General features: G+C 35.3%; 1 protein-coding gene across 1 annotated transcript in view; it reads right to left on the bottom strand.

Annotated features, from left to right (window-relative positions):
* Nucleotides 1-14,201, bottom strand: part of LOC136043739 (nuclear receptor subfamily 2 group C member 1-A-like) — a gene marked incomplete at its 3' end in the record, with an annotated part of 72,737 nt that overhangs the window by 44,340 nt on the left and 14,196 nt on the right. The window contains 1 exon segment of the mRNA XM_065728661.1: nt 7,422-7,638.

Raw genomic sequence — 14,201 nt, 5'->3', positions numbered from 1 at the left:
GGAAATTAAAAGTTTTTGTGAAACTAAGGAAAATTTTCTACGGAACTCTAAATTTTCCTACACCCATCTACCTATGCCACTGAATATGGTAACTAAGGTTGTATTAATATATTTGTCACTAGTTTATTTAGCATAATTTTAGGGGAGGATGGATAATTGTCCTCTAAGATCAGTAACAATGACCCCTACAAACTGCTAAAAGTTGTTAAAAGCTTTCTAGAAACTGTCAAAAACTTTCTACAACAACAAAAAAGAAACAAACATAATTAAGGTGGCTTGAAACCAAGAGGTGGCTGCTAACTAATTAAGGTGGCTCGAAACCAAGAGGTGGCTGTTACCTAATTGAGGTGGCTGTTTGTACAACAAAAAACAGAAACAGACCCAATTAAGGTGGCTCTAAACCAGGAGTTGGTTGTTACTTTATTAAGGTGGCTGTTTCTAAAACAAGAAAAAAGAAACAAACCTAATTAAGTGGCTCTTAATGACTAGTTGCAATTCTGGGCATCAAAATATCTTTTAGAATTGCTTTCTGGGCAGGAAATTTGAAACAGATAAAAATTTTAGTTAAAAATTTGTTGGAAAAAAACAGAAAATATTTTATTAATTAAGTAACAGAATATCTGTTATAAAAAAAAACAAATAAAAATAGATGAAAATTTTCAATTAGCCACATGTTAAATAATATCTTCCAAATTTAAAAAAGAAAAGAAAATACGATCAAATGTCAGTTTACTAGTATGTCCTAGAAAATTGGCTACTATTATCATAAAAGCACATTGTCCTATCTTACTGATTTTGCAGGAGACCGACAAAAAAAAAAAAAAAAAAAAAAAAAAAAAAAAAAAAAAAAAAAAAAAAAAAAAAAAAAGAAAAAAAAAAGTGCGTTCCAAACGTCAATTATCATTAATTATTTACTTGTTATTACCATCATCCTAAAATGGCTTGAACCTGCAAACATTTTTGGTGCGTTGACGCGCACCCAAAGGTTCCTTATCATTATCAAGACTTAGATTGTTATAATCACTTAGAACTTTTTATTCATTCACTGGTGGCAAAAAAAGCGTGCATTCCGACTGCACCAATTGATTATAGACGAAGCTTGATGAAACTCAACATAATAACGTCCAGCAAAAATGACGTATTTCCTTTTTATTACACCCTGATGCTTCGACCTATTAAGAAATTAAATAAAAAAACAAGTTTTTTTTAACTGCAAGTAGGCATAAGGAGCAACATTAAAACTTAAAACGAACAAAAATTATTCCGTATATAAAAGGGGTTATCCCCTTTTCGACACCTCGCTCTTTACGCTAAAGTGTGACTCTTTCTCACAACTTTACTTTTTAAAACAATAAAAAACTTTAGCGTAAAGAGCGAGGTGTTGTGGAGGGGGACAACCCCTTTCATATACAGAATTAATTCTGTTCGTTATAAAGTTTTAATGTCACTCCTTACTTTCAGTTAAAAAATACTTTTTTCGGTTAATTTCTGAATGTTTTTGAATTAATGCATGTTTTGACTTTGGCTCACCGCACATGAATCATTAAAACGAAATTGGCACGTTAATTTTTTTGTTTGCTAAATGCTGTAAATACTGTAAATGCTGCTGTAAATACTACGGTTTTGATAAAAAGAAAGGGGTGGGGGCGGATACCTAGTTGCCCTCCAATTTTTGGTTACCTAAAAAGGCAACTACAACTGTTATTCTTTTTTTCACGAACGTTTTTATTAGTAGTAAATATGCGTAACTTACGAATCAGCTTACGTAACGAACTTCTATATTTTTATTACGTATATGAGGGGGTTAGCCCCCTCGTCAATACCTCTCTCTTTACGCTAAAGCTTGAATTTTGTCCCATTTCAAAAAGAACGACCCCTGAATCACAAAGGCCGTAGAATGAACAGTTGAAATTACTAAAAATACTTTAGTGTAAAGAGCAAGGTATTGTGGAGGAGACAGACCCCCCCATGTACGTAATTATTTCTGTTCGTTTTAGGTTTTAATGCTGCTCCTTACTTCTAGCTAAAAATCTTTTTTTAATCTTTTTTCTCATTGCTTTTTATAAATAGTTCTAGAATAATCATGGAAATTCTCTTCCCTCGTGATACATTCCTCCATAGAATGATGCTCCCACGTAAATTTAGGAAAAATGAGCGTGAGTGAGAGGAGACCTAGGTGCCCTCCAATTTTTTTGTCACTCAAAGAGGACTTTTAATTTCCGTTGTAATGAGCCCTCTCGCGACATTCTAGGATTACTGGTTCGATACAATCACCCCTCGAAAAAACGAATAAACACAGCTTGAAACTTCTATAGTAGGGTTATCTGGTATACTGAGTCTGATGGTGTGGTTTTCGTTAAGACTCTATGAATTTTGCGGGGTGTTTTCCCCCTATTTTCTAAATAAGGCAAATTTTCTGAGGCTCTTAACTTTTGATGGGTAAGACTAAACTTGATGAAACCTATATATTTAAAATCAGCACAGAAATACCATCCTTTTGATGTAACTCTTGGTATAAAATTCAATTTTTTAGAGTTTCGGTTACAATTGAGCCGGGTCGCTCCTTACTACAGTTTGTTACCACGAACTGTTTGATGCTATAATTACAGTCAAGTGAACTGAGGAACATGTCGTAGGAGACGTGAATACCGTTTATAACGAGAAATTGTCACTTACGTCACGGAGAAGCTCAATCTCACGACCCATTACGGCTCTAGCTTCCTTAGCTTGCGACATTTTTAATAACTCTGAAGGAGATGAAAAATGAGTTTTAGAAACATCTTTAGCGCTTTGAGGACGGACGAGGAGAATAATATTTACAAATGCAAAATGTTAAATTCAGGACCGTATCCTGGGAGGAGGGTTTCAGAGTTTGACCCCCCACACAAAATTGTTGTCCCATTTTATAGACATAACAAAAATGCATACACACAAGTTTTTGATGCATTTGTAAGTTTTATTTTGTAAACTCCTCCTCCACTGAACAAAAATACTTGATACCCTTTTGGACAAGAATAGAAATCCCTAAATATTATAAAAGGAAAGAAAACAAAATAGTTCCTTTTCTTTTACAGCACATAAAATTATGTGAGGTAGTCTTTGAACTATGGATATTAGGACATTTTGCTCCTATTTAGGTTGATCTTCTCTACTTTTTGAGAAATAAATTCACCTAGCCAGTCCTATTACTACTGTTCATATTTTGCAAATCTTTTGAAGCGATAACCAAATCTCAACATGTGAAATTCCCCGAATAGATAAAAAATTTCGTCAACGAAACTCAAGTAGAAGCTCAGCTAATGAGGCAACAAATGGAACAAATAAGAAGTTTTGCAGTTCTTGGGAGCGGGACCGTATCTAAGATCTTTGTCAGGAGGGGGGAGGGTTGTTACAAAAGGATTTTTTCGGGGAGAGGGGGGTACCTAAAAGAATCATAAGAATTTGTTTAAATTCATTTTTGTTGCGTTTTTACGATTCGGACAAACATGTCGGGAGGGGGGATAAAACCCCCCTACCCCTCTAGATACGACCTTGAACGTGTTCCATAGGTTAAGGTTCAATTAGCATATGAACGAGGCCTATTACGGATTTTAGCCATTATATAACAAAAATTAGGGGGTACTTGCGCAGGGGTTTCTAGCATCATATTCTATATTTCTGATAACTTATCTCTTCCCTCAATACGTCAGTATGGTATTGCTCTTAAATAGGGGAAATAGAGGATTTAAAAATTTTATAGATGATACTAGGCAAAAATTTACGAATAAAATTTTAAATATAAAAAAGTTAAAATCACAAGCTTTCAAAATAATAAACTTGAAAACTAAAAAGAACTTTCCTTCAAAAAACTTTATAATATTCCCCGCATAAAATCTTGATTGTACTCCTATGCTTAAAGAAAATATTGAAACGATAGGTCTTTATATTTGTTCTACCTTTTTTCAGACTCTTTTTTGAATTTGGTTCCCACTACTACCAAAAACTGCAGACGGAGGTATCCTTCATTAGAAAATGAATTCAGGATTTTTCCACCTAACACTTCATATTATTCTGTTTGAACCTTGAGTAACATAATCCCTGATGTCTTCTTCCCCTTCCCCCTCGTCTTAACTGGCTATAATAGCAAACTATTCTATGAATTAGATCTCTCATGATATATTTTCAAGCCATATAAACTGCTCTTTAAAGGTACAAAAGAAACTTAAACAACGCACCAAATTCTTAGTAAAAACGCATCAAAATTGTTACAGAGGTCACTATTTTTGAAAAATGCTTTTCCTCTCCCAGATCCCTTAATATCTTTCATAAATCATCAGCTGACTGAAATTAGAGGTTATCTTCAAAGGAAAGCTACCCATCCCTAACCTGTTTGGGGCCGTAGGTTTTAGATCCCCTTTTGCTGACTTTTCAGCAAGAATCCTAGCAAAAAATAAATTCTCAGCAAAAAAAAGCAATTTTCTTTTTTTGAATTTGGTGCCCACTACTACCAAAAACTGCAGACGGAGGTATTCTTCATTAGAAAATGATTTCAGGGTTTTTTCCCCTAAGAATTCATATTATTCTGTTTTAATCTTGACTAACATAATCCATGATATCGTCTTCCCCTTCCCCTCGTCCTTACTTGTCATGATAGCAAACTATTCTATGAGTTAGATCTCTCAGAGTATATTTTCAAGCCATGTAAACTGCTCTTTCAAGGTACATATATAGAGTTGGGTTGAATACCTTGGTGCCTTGTTCTCAAATAATCAAACGCTAATTATTCAAGAACTCACGCAGATATATTTGGTGGCATACGTATAAGATGACCCAACCAGAGTAGAGTACCCATATGTTTACAATATTATACCCTTGATTATAACGAAAATTCATTACCTTTTTTACTTGGCAAATTAGTAAGGGATGGAGACCTACCAAACTCGTAAACTGGTAAGGGATGGCTAACTGGTAAACTGGTAAGGAATGGCTAACTGGCAAACTGGTAAGGAATGGCTAACAGGCAAACTGGTAAGGGATGGATAACTGGCAAACTAATAAGAGATGGAAGCAATAAGTTTATAGACTGAACTAAAGATTAAACAACGGGAGAACCAAAAACTTCAGAGAAGCTAAGGAAAAGAACATGGGTCTCTGTCAGAACTCAGATGCTCCTAACCTCTCCACTAGAGGACGAAAAATTTAGTAAAGTACGACATTTATAATATTCTGGTGAAATATTATATATCTGGCAAAAACTTGCTTCTTTCATAAATGTACCCCCCCCAGGAAAAATTTTGGAGACTTACTGGCTCCTTAAAAAAACCTCAAACAACTGGCTGTGAAGAATTTGATGGTGAGCAGCTATAGCTCAGTCGCCAGATGTGCCAGCTAAGTTCGCAGGAGGCTGATGGTTCAACTTCCACCAATGACAGATATTAAAAAGTTACATTATTACTTTAATTACTAGCAGTAGAATTATGATGAGGATGGCAGTTGTGATATGGAGATGGAGACAGTAGAATTAACAGATATCGTGTATGACTACCTTATTCTTGGCTACACAAAAGAATGAAGAATCAAACTCAAACCAAAAATATCAATCAAGAATTAGATTTCTAATTTATACGAGTGCTCACCTAATATTCTACAACCATTTGTAGATGTTGTTGGAGATGTTTTGTCATCTCCAACACTTGCGATAGCACAGTAGAAGGTTTTAATTATTCTAATTTTTTTATCATGAGGGTTCGTTCGCCACATTACTAATAAAATATAAATCCGCTCAACTGCCAGTGGTACCAGTTTGGGAGGGGGGCATTCACCCCTCTTTGATCTTGCCTTCCCCCCCCCCCCCTCACGTGTTGAAAAATAATGTTATTTTTTATATTTCAATTAAAAATACACTTTTTTGTATTCTCATAGAAAAGAAATGACCAAAAAAAAATCCCCCTTTAGATTTTAAAACATATATTTTGCCTAGATAACTTTGAAGACCACACTGCCTTTCCATGACGAAAGTAAAACAGTTCAAAATAGGGATGATACCTTTTTATTGACAGTGAAATATAAAATTATTTAACTGGATATTTCGAACACATATACAGTGTTCATCATCAGCAGTAAAACTAAAAGACATGAATAAAAATAAACAGAATTTATACCTAATAAACCAATTACATATAGTTTATTGCTCTTATTTTTTTCAATGCAACAGCCGAGGCAAATCTCCTTGACCTTTTCGGTTCCGGTTCATTAGATTTAACTGACGTATTACGTGGACAGAGGTCATAGCTCTTAGGTGAAGTGATATTTACTTTATTTGACCTCAGTAAATTATCATAAATTGAGTTCAATCCAAATTCACCTGTATCTCTGTTTATGGAATTATTCTTGAATAGAATTTTTTTAATTTCGATTGTTTCCCTGAAAGTATGCTTTAAACCTTGGTCCCTAGAAATCAAAGAAATATTTTCAAACAAAATAAAATGATTTGGAAAATTAAAGATATGCTCCGCGAGGGCCGACGTGAAATCTTCAGGTTTGGTATTTTGCTTTAAAGACGATGAAATGGAATTATGATGTTGTAGCAATCTCGTTCTTAAATTCTGGTTAGTACGTCCCACATAAGAGCTTCCACAAGTACATGGAATTTTATAAACCCCACTTTGTTGCTCTACGAAAGTCCGATCCTTTCCAGAATTTAAAAAACTTACCAAAGTATTACTACCTCTTAAAGCTACCTTTAAACCATTAATTGTAAAAATCTTTTAAGTTTTTCAGTCAAACCTGGAACATATGGTAGAGAACAAAAGATATCTTTCTTTTCTGTTGTTTCCAGAATATCGTCAGAACATTCTAGAAATTTTTTCCTTCTTTCCGAAAAAGTCTGGTCAACTAACCAACCCGGATAATGGTTACTTATTAAAATGTCTTTTAGCAATAATAATTCCTCCTCAATGAATTTTGGAGAACAAATTCTAAAAATGCGGTCAGTTAAAGATATGATTAAACCAATTTTTACTTGGCGGGCATGACCGGAGAAAAATGACAAAAATCTGTTATTGTTAAACTTTTCCTGGAAAATATTATATCAAAAAAGGTGAGTGCAAGTGATTTTTGTTTTATTCAACAAACAGCAAGAAATCATTTCAATAATGACTTTCACCTTTCCAGAGAAAGATTACTTAAAAAGTTTTCAAAATTATATGAAAATAAAGCCGTAATACCTTCGTCAACTCTTGGACCAGGTGTAATTAATTTTTCATCAAGGACCTTAACGTCCTTTAGAAGGGGGATTTTAAAAAAAATCCCCCTTAAGATTTTAAAACATATATTTTGCCCTACCTACTCCATCCCCAACATTGACATCAATTGACACCACTGTCTCATTTCACTTGTAATATACGAATTACTTACTAATTTACGAATTTTATTAATTTTACCTTGTAGGCATACCAGAGAAAAAATAGGCATAGTCAGATTTCCATATCTGGTGTTTCAATGTGTGATACTCATCACTTAGATAACGATTTGTTCTTCGCAATGTATCGAAGTGCATTCTTTGACGATAATCAAGGTTAAACCAAGTTTCTTCTTCATGGAGTCGTCCAAACAAAATAGCAGACTGGTCCGTAGTGTCTACCACATCTGCACCCAAAACTGAAAGAAGAGAATACCTAAAAATTTGTATATATGATAAGGATCTATAACTAATAGCAACACCTCACTGCAGCACTAAGGCACCTGAGACCAACACAGTTGGATACACTCTTCCTCCATCCCTCACTCTATTAATTCTTCCCTTCGAATCAGCTTAGGCATACAGAAAGGATCTGAAAAAAGGAGTCTTACTTTCTGTATCCCTAGTAGAAGCAAAAACCCAAATGTGATAATAAACCTCTGATAAATTTCTTCAGTGGCATCCATCAGGATTAAGGAGGAATGTTCGTCCCTCCTCCAGGATTAAGGAGGAATGTCCAGGGGGAGGAATGGGGCAACTAATTTCACTATCTGGCTGGTCATTTTAGCAACTTTTTGAGCTGACCAAATTGAGCAATCTCAGTCATTATAGCTGAGCAGTATATATATAAAAATATATCCTAAGATATGGGGAGCTTCAAGTCGACTGAGGATATGCAGGTTACCCCCTTTCCTCCTCCTCAATATCATCAATAAAAGCTAAAGTTTTTAATTGTTTTAAAAATTAGAATTGTGGCAAAGAGTCAAACTTTAGCGTAAAGAGCGTGGGATTGCGGAGGGGAAAACCCGTTTCATATACGGAGTAATTTCTGTTCGTTTTAAGTTTTAATGTCGCTCCTTACTTTCAGTTAAAAAAAACTATTTTTTTTTAATTTAATTTCTGAACGTTTTTGAATTAATGCATGTTAGATTTTGGCTCTCCGCACATAAATTATTAAAATGAAATTCGCATACTAATTCTCTTTTTGGCTAAATGGCTTTTGAGAAATAAGCAGTGGGGAAGGAGGCGTAGTTGCCCTCCAATTTTTCGGTTACTTAAAAAGGCAACTAGAACTTTTAATTTTTAACGAACGTTTTTATTAATAAAAAATATACGTAACTTAAGAATTAACTTACGTAAAAAACTTTTATATTCTTATATTTTTATTATGTATATGAGGGGGTTTTTCCCCTTGTTAATACCTCGCTCTTTATACTAAATCTTAAGTTTTGTCCCAATTCTTTAAGAATGACCCCTGAATCAGAAAGGCCGTAGAATTAATAGTTGAAATTACTAGAAATACTTTAGCATAAAGAGCGATGTATTTATCTCCTCCTAAATACCTCGCTCTTTATGCTAAAATATTTTTAGAACCCCTCATATGCTTAATAGTCTCTGTTCGTTTTAAGTTTTAATGCTACTCCTTACTTCCAATTGAAAAAACTTTTTCATGTTTATTAATAAAAAATTGTTGTTTTTTATAGTAATGCTAGAAAATCATGCGCCCTTTTCATTGAGTTTCTCTTCCCCCATGACATATTCCTCCAAGGAAAGATACTCCCACAGAGCTCCCTCCCCTCAACCTAACCCCTCAAACCATAAGAATCCCCCTGAAAACATCTGTACACTTACCAATAACCATTATTATATGTAAACACTGGTCAAAGTTTGTAACTTGCATCCCCTCCCCCAGGGACTGTGGGGGAGTAAGTCATCACCAAAGACATAGTTATTATGGTTTTCGACTATGTGGAACAAAATGGCTATCTCAAAATTTTGATTTGTTGATTTTTGGAAAAAAATGAGCGTGGGAGGGGGCGTAGGTGCTCTCCAGTTTTTTTGGTCACTTAAAAAGGGCACTAGAACTTTTCATTTCCATTAGAATGAGCCCTCTTCCGACATACTAGGACCATTTGGTCGATACGATGACCCCTGTGAAAAAGAAAGAAAGAAAAAAAAAAAATAAACACGCACCCGTGATCTGTCTTCTGGCAAAAAATACGAAATTCCACATTTTTGTAGATAGGAGCTTGGAATTTTTGCTATGGGGTTCTCTTATACGCTGAATGCGATGGTGTGATTTTCGTTAAGATTCTATGACTTTTAGGGGGTTTTCCCCCCTATTTTCCAAAATAAGGTAAATTTTCTCAGGCTCGTAACTTTTTGATGACAAAGATTAAATTTAATGAAACTTATATATTTAAAATCAGCATGAAAATCCGATTCTTTTGATGTATCTTTTAGCATCAAAATTCCGATTTTTAGAGTTTCGTTTACTATTGAGCCGGGTCGCTCCTTACTACAATTTGTTACCACGAACTGTTTGACACCTTGATCCAAGTTTCTGCCAATAAAAAATGGTTACCTTCAAACAGTCATAAATACTTATTTTTATCGACAATAAAAATGCATTAATCCACTTTGCCAAACTGATGGATGATTAGACAGCCCACTACAAATATCTATATATATAAAAATAAGTTGACTGTGCGTGTGTGTGTGTCGAGTGACGTCATGTTTGTGTGTCGACTGACGTCATGTTTGTCAACTGACGTCATTATAAGGATTGAGCTGTATGCGTCATGAAGTTGTTTGTCGACTGACGTCATGTTTGTCAACTGATGAAATTACATACCGGGACACCAGGACACAAATGACGACCGGGACACAGGGAATATAAATGACAACCGGGAACTCAAAGAGAAATTAGACTGGGACACCCGGACACAAATCACGACCGGGACACAGGGAATATAAATGACGACCGGGACACAGGGACACAACTACAACGGGGACGCCGGGGGCACAGGCGGGATATATAAATGACGACCGGGACACAGGGATTGTTCGAATAGAAATTACAGACCGGCACACAAATGACGACCGGGACACAGGGAATATAAATGACGACCGGGACACTCAAAGAGAAATTACAAACTGGGACACCGGGACACCGGGATTATAAATGACGACCGGGACACAGGGACACATCATTAGAATAATGAGGTATAGATCTGAATACGGATTGTTTTTCCCAAGGACAATTATATGTTGCATGTTCAAGAGGCAGTAAACCTGACAATCTATTTATATGCACAGACAATGGGACAGCGAAGAATGTTGTAGATTCGCATGTTTTACGTAGTTAAAAACATATATATATATATATATATATATATATATATATATATATATATATATATATATATATATATATATATATATATATATATATATATATATATATATATATATATATATATATATATATATACATATATATATATATATATATATATATATATATATATATATATATATATATATATATATCTATATATATATATATATATATATATATATATATATATATATATATATATATATATATATATATATATATATGTATATATATATATATATATATATATATATATATATCTATATATATATATATATATATATATATATATATATATATATATATATATATATATATATATATATATATATATATATATATATATGTATATATATATATATATATATATATATATATATATATATATATATATCTATTCACAGGTGGGACACAACTACAATGGCGCGCTTCGCGCCACCCCAACAGCTAGTTGGGAATATAAATGACGACCGGGACACTCAAAGAGAAAGCGACCGGGACACAAGGAATGTTCGATTAGCAATCACCATCAACAAAGCACTGGGACACAAATGAAGACCGGGACACTGGGAATATAAATGACGACTAGGACACTCAAAGAGAAATTACAGATCGGGACACCGGGACACAAATGACGACCGGGACAAAAATGACGACTGGGACACCGGGAATATAAATGACGACCGCGATACTCAAAGAGAAATTACAGACTAGGACACCGGGACACAAATGACGACCGGGAAACAGGGAAACAACTACAACGGGGACGCCGGGGGCACAAGGGGATATATAAATGATGACGGGGACACAGAGAATGTTCGGTTAGCAATCACCATCAATAGAGCTCAAGGGCAATCATTAGAATAATGAGGTATAGATCTGAATACAGATTGTTTTTCCCATGGACAATTATATCTTGCATGTTCAAGAGTCGGTAAACCTGACAATCTATTTATTTGCACAGACAATGGGACAGCCATATATATATATATATATATATATATATATATATATATATATATATATATATATATATATATATATATATATATATATATATAATATATATATATATATATATATATATATATATATATATATATATATCTATATATATATATATATATATATATATATATATATATATATATATATATATATATATATATATATATATTCACAGGTGGGACACAGGGACACAACACAATGGCGCGTAACGACTTACGCGCGTGGGGGGGCTTGGGGGGCGCAGCGCCCCCATCAACACGCCACCCCAACACCAAACGGTCCCACCAAACGGTCCAAGCGGGGTGGCCAAGTGCAAGAAAAGACTGCCCAACCAACATCCTAGCATACTGGAACTTGCAGCATGAACTCTCCTTCGAAAAAGGCATCCTACTCAAAGGAGAAAGGCTGATCATCCCCAAGAATATGCAGGCAGCTACACTGCAGCAGTTACACGCAGCCCATCTCGGAATCGAGAAAACAAAACAACGAGCCAGAATGCTGGTATATTGGCCAGGACTCAACGCCGATGTCGAGCGGCACATAACGATGTGCCAAACATGTGCCAACAACATGTCAGGCAATTCAAAGGAACCGATGATTAACCACAACATCGAGACGCTGCCGTGGCAAAAGGTTGCGACCGATCTCTTCAAATGGAAAAGCGCCAGTTTCTTGGTAACCGTCGACTATCACAGCCATTTTTTCGAAATCGACAAGCTTCCGACGACCTCATCCAGTGCAGTCATCACGAAACTCAAGGCCCATTTCGCCCGACACGGTATACCGTCTAAGCTAATGTCAGACAACGGACCTCAGTTCACATCGAGAGAATTCGCCGATTTTGCTAAGACGTGGGGAATCTCACTAACCACGTCCAGCCCAGGATACCCGAAATCCAACGGACTGGTCGAGAAGGCGGTACAAATCTCAAAAAACATCATGACGAAAGCGACAGAAAACGGAGAAGACCCCTTCCTGGGTATACTAGAGTATAGGAATACACCAGTCGACGGGTTCGCGTCACCAGCCCAGCTCCTAGTGTCACGTCAGCTAAGATCCATTCTGCCGTGCACCTCACAACACCTCAAGAAGAAAGTCATTCCGACCACACAGTTCACCCAACAAAGAACTGAAATGCAGAAACGCCAAAAGCTGTATCATGACAAATCAGCTAGATCACTGAAACAACTCACCCCTGGAGACGCGGTTTACGTACAGAAGACACCCGACGGACCATGGAGTCAGGCTGTTGTGCTATCCCATGCAGGAAAGCCACAATCCTACCGGGTGCGTACCAACAAAGGTTCCGTGCTAAGGAGAAACCGTAAACATCTCACAGCCCGTCCACATCAAAGCCAGCAAGGTTTGAGCCGAGTCAGTGAGACAAGCAATGAAGCAGCACCACCAACAACAGAAACGGCTATTGAGTCACCACCCTCAGCTTCACAGCCAGACCTGTTCATGTCCCCATTACCACTGCAGGACGGTCAGCAGGCCAGCCCAAGCCCCAACCAGACGGCCACCATATCTCAGCCCCAGGGTACCAGAAAAACACCATTGCAGCTACGCACGCGCTATGGTCAAACAGTAAGAAGACCCCTGAAGCTAAACCTGTAAAAGGAGTGAAGTGAAAAGAAGTATGAAAAGCTGCAGCCTTAACGCGGCCAAAGACTCAGTGAAGTGGACCAAGCCAAGACTTTAGTGGACCACCCTTGAAGTTAAAGTGTTTTGGAAGTTTAGTATGTTGTTTTTTATTATGAGAAGGAAGATGTAGTATTTTTATATTACATAAAAGTATGAAAAGCTACAGCCTTAACGCGGCCAAAGACTCAGTGAAGTGGACCAAGCCAAGACTTTAGTGGACCACCCTTGAAGTTAAATTTTTATGAAAGTTTAGTGTGTTGTTTTTTATTATGAGAAGGAAGATGTAGTATTTTTATATTATGTTGTATGGAAATTTCATGTTATGTTTTTTGTAGGTAGCCTGGGTCAATAAACCTATTCAATAGACGACATTACATAAGGTATGTCTATTTCTTAGATCTCATATGTGAGTTAATTCAAAAAATTACTAGACTTTCTATAGAAAATCCAACTCCACTTTATTTTGCTAGAAATGTAATTAAATCTAATGCCATTGGAGAAAATAACTTTAAAGTAAAAGATTTAAGAATTGAATTGTGAATTTCCAACTTTTTTTTTTTTAGCCTGAGATCCATCTAAAAAAGATAGAAAAGGTAAAAAAAAAAAAACAGGGCACCTTTAGAGATTCAAAAAGAATGCCCCTGATTATTCTATTTGGAAAGAGCATTAAAGAGGCAGCAGGTAGGGCCTAATATTTATATTAACAGACTATTCATGTAGTTATGAAATAAACTTACCTCTATAGTCAGAATTAAATCCTGAATACAAATTAAACATGCATTTGCATTAGAAATGAACTTTACTACTACTCCTATATATATATATATATATATATATATATATATATATATATATATATATATATATATATATATATATATATATATATATATATATATATATATATATTCCAATCCAGGTTATATATTT

The sequence above is a fragment of the Artemia franciscana genome, unplaced genomic scaffold, assembly GCF_032884065.1.
Source record: "Artemia franciscana unplaced genomic scaffold, ASM3288406v1 Scaffold_898, whole genome shotgun sequence".
In the NCBI taxonomy this organism is placed as follows: Eukaryota; Metazoa; Arthropoda; class Branchiopoda; order Anostraca; family Artemiidae; genus Artemia; species Artemia franciscana.
Note: the sequence above shows the minus strand (reverse complement) of the source record. Positions and strands in the feature narration are given on the sequence as shown.